Source organism: Triticum aestivum, chromosome 7A, assembly GCF_018294505.1.
Source record: "Triticum aestivum cultivar Chinese Spring chromosome 7A, IWGSC CS RefSeq v2.1, whole genome shotgun sequence".
NCBI lineage: Eukaryota > Viridiplantae > Streptophyta > Magnoliopsida > Poales > Poaceae > Triticum > Triticum aestivum.
Genome location: NC_057812.1, coordinates 331,195,886 through 331,202,351, shown reverse-complemented (window position 1 = coordinate 331,202,351; position 6,466 = coordinate 331,195,886).

The window sequence follows — 6,466 nt, the reverse complement described above, 5'->3', positions numbered from 1 at the left end:
AAGCAATGTTGCAAGTAAGGTAATCTTCACAACAACCTATGTAAATAGATAATAAGGGGAAAGGTACATAGTTGGCTTACATTCGCCACGTCACACAAAGTACATAAATAGCATCACAATCATCCAATACACTCATGCTCCGACTACGGTACCAAAATAAAAGCTCAACCCCAACAAGCGACATGGCCCTGATCGCCCCAACTGGGCACCACTACTGATCATCAGGGAAAGACACATAGTAACGGCGTGAGTCTTCGTCGAACTCCCACTTGAGCTCAAGCGCATCATCTGGAACGGAGTCATCGGGCCCTGCTTCTGGTTTGGAAGTAATCTGTGAGTCACGGGGACTCAGCAATCTCGCACCCTCGCGATCAAGACTATTTAAGCTTAAAGGTAAGGCAAGGTAATATGTGGAGCTGCAGCACGCGACTAGCATATATGGTGGCTAACATATTCACAAAAGAGAGCGAGATGAGAAGGCAAAGCACGAACGAAGAACTATAGAACCACCTACGGCAAACATTACTCCGACATCGTGTTCACTTCCCAGACTCCGCCAAGAAGAGACCATCACAGTTACACACGCGGTTGATTCATTTTAATTAAGTAAAGGTTCATGTTATCTACAACCGGACATTAACAAATTCCCATCTGCCCATAACCATGGGCATGGCTTTCAAAAGTTCAAATCCCTGCAGGGGAGTCCCAACTTAACCCATCAGAAGCTCTCACGGTCAACGAAGGATAAACCTTCTCCCGAGACATTCCGATAAGACTCGGCATCCCGGTTCTACAAGACAACTTCGACTAGGTAAAACAGATCCACCAACACCGCCCGAATGTGCCGACAAATCCCGATAGGAGCATCACATATCTCGTTCTCAGGGCACACTCAGATGAGACATCCTACGATTAAAACTAAACGTCAAGTTGCCCCGAGGTGGCCCCGCAGTCTGCTCGGTCGGACCAACACTCAGAGGAGCACTGGCCCAGGGGGGTTTAAATAAGATGACCCTCGGGCTCCGGAAACCCAAGGGAAAAAGAGGCCAGGTGGCAAATGGTAAAATCAAGGTTGGGCATTGCTGGAGGAGTTCTATTCAAGGCGAATTGTCAAGGGGTTCCCATTATCACCCAACCGCGTAAGGAACGCAAAATCCGGGAACATATCACCGATATGACGGAAACTAGGGCGGCAAGAGTGGAACAAAACACTAGGAAAAAGGCCGAGCCTTCCACCCTTTACCAAGTATATAGATGCATTAAGATAACAAGATAATATAATGATATCCCAACAATAAACAATGTTCCAACAAGGAACGGTCTCCAATCTTCACCTGCAACTAGCAACGCTATAAGAGGGGCTGAGCAAAGCGGTAACATAGCCAATCAACGGTTTGCTAGGACATGGTGGGTTAGAGGTTTGACATGGAAATTTGGGAGGCATGATAAGCAAGTGGTAGGCATCGTAGTATAGGCATAGCAAAAGAGCGAGCATCTAGCAAGCAAAGATAGAAGTGATTTCGAGGGTATGATAATCTTGCCTACAAAGTTGTAAGAGTTGACTTGATCATCGTAAGCAAACTCAACGGGATCCTCGTTAGCGAACTCATCTCCCGGCTCTACCCAAACAAGACATACAAGCAAAAGGAACACAATCAACCATGTGCAACGCTCAAGCAAATATGATGCACACATGGTATGCTATGCGGGATGCGATATGTGATGCATATGCAAGATTTGACAAGGAATGATTGAACCTGGCCTCAATTTGAAAATCCAACAGTGCCACTGGAAAGGTGAGGTGATTTCGGTTGAAATCGATATAAAGATCACCAGAATCGGATGCACGGTTTGGAAATGGCAAGCAAAACAAATATGGCAACGGTGTGCGATAAACAGCAAGTAGCCATCTAAATGCATCAAGATAAATATGCTACAGCACTCAAACAAGACAACAAAATACATGGCAGGGATACACTCATAATTCTTGACAAAATATGAACACTAAGCTACGGCCAATTTATCCATTAACAGGTTAAACCAAGCATGGCAAAAATGCAAATGGTAAACAGGTTTCAGACTTGGTGAAATTAACACAAGCCTGGAATTTCAGATCAGGTAGCACACTTTGGAGCATGAAAACTATATGCTACAGGAACTTAACATGGCAAACCAAGGCATGAAATCAAGCTACTCAAAGCACTTAACAAAAGTCCCTTAGTGACCTTGAGCCAAAAGGGATAATAAAATACAATTGCAAGCATGTGAACATGGCAAAAAACATAATCAGATCTCAGACTTAGTGAAAAACTGGAGCATGCAAATATGCTAACGAGTAGGCATGATTACGAGCTCGATGCACTCACTTCAGAGAAAGGCATGACAATCTAAGCATATACCCATCATCAATACATATCATAGAAGCTAGACATGGCAAGAACAACAACATAGCATGCACGGATCCACAACAACATCCTCGGCAAAATCGCTAACGAGTTGACAATCTGCCAGGATTTACGAAATAGCAAAACTAGAGCTCGATTGACTCAAGCTAGGGTGCTCCATAAATGCACACAAAGACATGGATGGATAGAGCACCACAATATTAACAAATCACTCTTACTGATCATCCTCAAAAGAGGCACAGATCACTAGGAAACAACATGAACATATGGCATATTGCTAAAAACAGATCAAGGACTTAGTGAAATTGTAAGTCCCTGAAATCAGCATTAACGAATGCACTACTTTGCAAGCTTGTGCTAGTCACCACACATGTCACAAAAATACATGGATAGAACCTGTGTAAAGATGGCAAAGCATATAATAAAACACATGTAGAGCTTAGGGGCATATCATGCACACATTAATCATGGCAAAAATGACAAATAGCTATTTGGTGCAGCAGATCTGACAATTATCTCGAATAGCTCTCTTCCAACAGCATTTCGGGCATAAAGATGAGCTCAAATGAAAATGATGCAATGAGATGTAATGATGTACTCTCTGAGACGAACATTTTGATATGCTACACGCCCAAAATGGACCCACGGTTGCGGAGTTATGATGCGATGAAAGTATGCAAAAATTACTGGAAGAGGGGGGGAAGTCAACCCGATCTAGGGTTTACTGTAGATCTGGATCGGGATCTCGCCGGAGCACGGACTTCGAGGATGGCCGGAAGCACTGTTCACCGGAGGTCGAGGTGGCTGGAGGAGAGGTCACCGGGGCCGGGCGGCGAGGTGGCGCGGGGTGCGGTGAAGGTGCTTGGCGCGGCAGCGGGCGGCGCTAGTGGTGAAGCTTGCCGGCGAGGAGGCGGCGCAGTGGTCGGCGCTGGTGCGGAAGGACGGCGCGGCGGAGGTGTCGCAGGCCGGCGCGGGCGGCGCGCTCCCTCGAGCGAGCGCGTGCGGCGGAAGGACGCGGGCCGGGAAGGGCCGGCGATGGGCCCCGCGGGCCCTGGAGGCGGTGGCGAAGTGGGCACCCGGGCGGGCGAATCAGGCGGCAACAAGTGGCAGCGGCGGGGTGGAAATGGACATGTCCGTCGGTGGAGTTTTTGTCCGGTCGCGAGGAAAGGGAGAGGGTTAGGGTTTCACCCGTTAATTTCGGAGGGGGTTCTTTATATAGGAATAGAGGGAGCTAGGAAAGTCCAAATGAGGTGCGGTTTGCAGCCACACGATCGTGATCGAACGCTCTAGAATATGGAGAGGGTTTTGGTGGGTTTTGGGACAAAATGGAAGGGTGTTGGGCTGCAACACACACAAGGCCTTCTCGGTCCCTCGGTTAACTGTTGGAGTATCAAACGAAGTCCAAATGGTACGAAAGTTGACAGGCAGTCTACCGGTAGTAAACCAAGGCCGCTTGGCAAGTCTCGGTCCAATCCGGAAATGTTTAACCACCACACATGAAAAGAAGGTAGAAAGGACCACCGGAGGAGATAGGAGCGCCGGAATGCAAAACGGACAACGGGGAAAATGCTTGGATGCATGAGACGAACACGTATGCAAATGCAATGCACATGATGATATGATATGAGATACATGACAAAGACAACAACACACGAAGACAAAAACCCGAACCGGAGGAAATAAAATAACTTACCGCCGGAAACGGCAAGAGTTGGAGTACATATTAGGTAAATTACATCCGGGGTGTTACAACACTCCACCACTACGAAAGGATCTCGTCCCGAGATCTAGGTCTGGAAGGACGCCGGGTACTCAGAACGGAGGTGATCCTCGTGTTCCCAGGTGGCTTCACGGTCGGAATGGTGTGACCACTTGACTTTGAGGATTGATTTACTTATTGCGAGTCTTGCGTTCAGTCTCTTCAAGAATAGCAACTGGGTGCTGACGATAAGAGAGATCTTCTTGGAGATAAATGTCTTCGAAGTTGATGGTGCGGTCAGGAGTCTTGAAGCACTTGCAGAGCTGAGAGACATGGAACACGTCGTGCACATTTGCAAAGTTTGAAGGAAGCTCAAGTTGATAGGCGAATCGCCTCTCTTGCTGACGATTTTGAAAGGACCCATGTATCTAGGGGCAAGCTTCCCTTTGATACCGAAGCGACGAGTACCTTTCATTGGAGAGACGCGGAGGTAAACATGATCTCCGATCTCGAAAGCCAAATCATGGTGCTTACTGTCATAGTAGCTCTTCTGGCGCGATTGCGCTGCTTTGAGGTTATCACAAATGACTTTGCACATTTCCTCTGCCTCTGTGATCAAGTCATTTCCAAGAAGTTGACATTCACCGGTTTCTGACCAGTTAAGAGGAGTACGACACTTCCTGCCATATAGAATCTTGAATGGGGCCTTGCCCGAACTTGCTTGAAAACTATTGTTGTAGGAGAATTCGGCATATGGAAGACAATCTTCCCACTTCATGCCGAAAGAGATAACGCAAGCCCTGAACATATCTTCAAGAATCTGATTGACACGCTCGACTTGACCGCTAGTTTGAGGATGGAAAGTTGTGCTGAAGCGGATGTTGGTGCCCATGGCCTTCTGAAAAGAATCCCAAAACTTGGAGGTAAAGATGCTGCCACGGTCTGAAGAGATCACCTGTGGAATGCCGTGCAGCGAGACAATCCGAGAGGTATAAAGCTCCGCCAATTGAGCTGCAGTGATTGACTCTTTGATAGGCAGAAAGTGAGCCACTTTAGTGAGTTTGTCGATGACAATGAATATAGCATCATTGCCACGCTTGGACTTTGGAAACCCAGTCACGAAGTCCATCTCAATGTGGTCAAACTTCCATTCTGGAATGGCAAGAGGTTGGAGGAGACCAGCTGGCCTTTGGTGTTCTGCCTTCACTCTTCTGCAAACATCACACTCATTCACGAACTGAGCAATCTCGTGCTTCATTCGAGTCCACCAATAAGCCTGCTTGAGGTCCTGATACATCTTTGTACTCCCAGGGTGGATGGAGAGGAGTGAATTGTGCACCTCATTCATGATAACTTTACGAAGGTCACCTTTGGGCACAACAATACGATCCTCGAAGAAGAGAGTATCCTTGCCATCAAGGCGGTAGCACTTGTACTTGGGTTGACTCTTGGCAATCCCAATCTTCACCTTCTTCACCATAGCATCAAGAAGTTGAGCCTCGCGAATTTGATCTTCCAAAGTAGGAGAGACTTGAAGGTTGGCGAGGAAACCTTGAAGAACAACTTGCAAATTGAGTTTGCGGAAAGCTTCACAAAGCTCGGGTTGGTAAGGCTTGAGAATCAGACTGTTGCAATAAGCCTTCCTGCTCAACGCGTCAGCAATCACATTGGCCTTGCCTGGAGTATACTCAATACTCGGATTATACTGTTGAATCATTTCGACCCAACGAGTCTGCCTGAGGTTGAGATTAGGCTGAGTGAAGATGTACTTGAGACTCTTGTGGTCAGTGAAGATGTCCACTTTTCTTCCCAATAAGAGATGTCTCCAAGTCAAAAGAGCATGCACAACTGCCGCCAACTCGAGGTCATGAGTGGGGTAGTTCTTCTCATTGGGCTTCAACTGGCCAGAGGTATAAGCCACAACTTTCTTCTCTTGCATCAACACTGCACCAAGACCTTGAAGAGAGGTATCGCAAAAGACCTCGAACGGTTTGGATTCATCAGGAGGAGTCAGAACTGGAGCAGTGACCAATTTCTCTTTCAAAGTGTTGAAAGCGATGTCACATTCCGGAGACCAAACGTACTTGATGTGCTTCTGGAGAAGGTTTGAAAGAGGCTTCGCGATCTTTGAAAAGTTCTCAACAAACCTTCGATAGTAGCTTGCGAGACCGAGGAAACTACGGAGTTGCTTCACGTTCTGAGGTGGTTCCCAATTCACAATTGCAGACACCTTCTCAGGATTCACCGCTATGCCCTTGGCAGAGATGATATGCCCAATATAAAGAACCTCATCGAGCCAAAACTCGCACTTTGAGAACTTGGCGTAGAACTGATGTTCCCTGAGCTTATCGAGCACCAAACA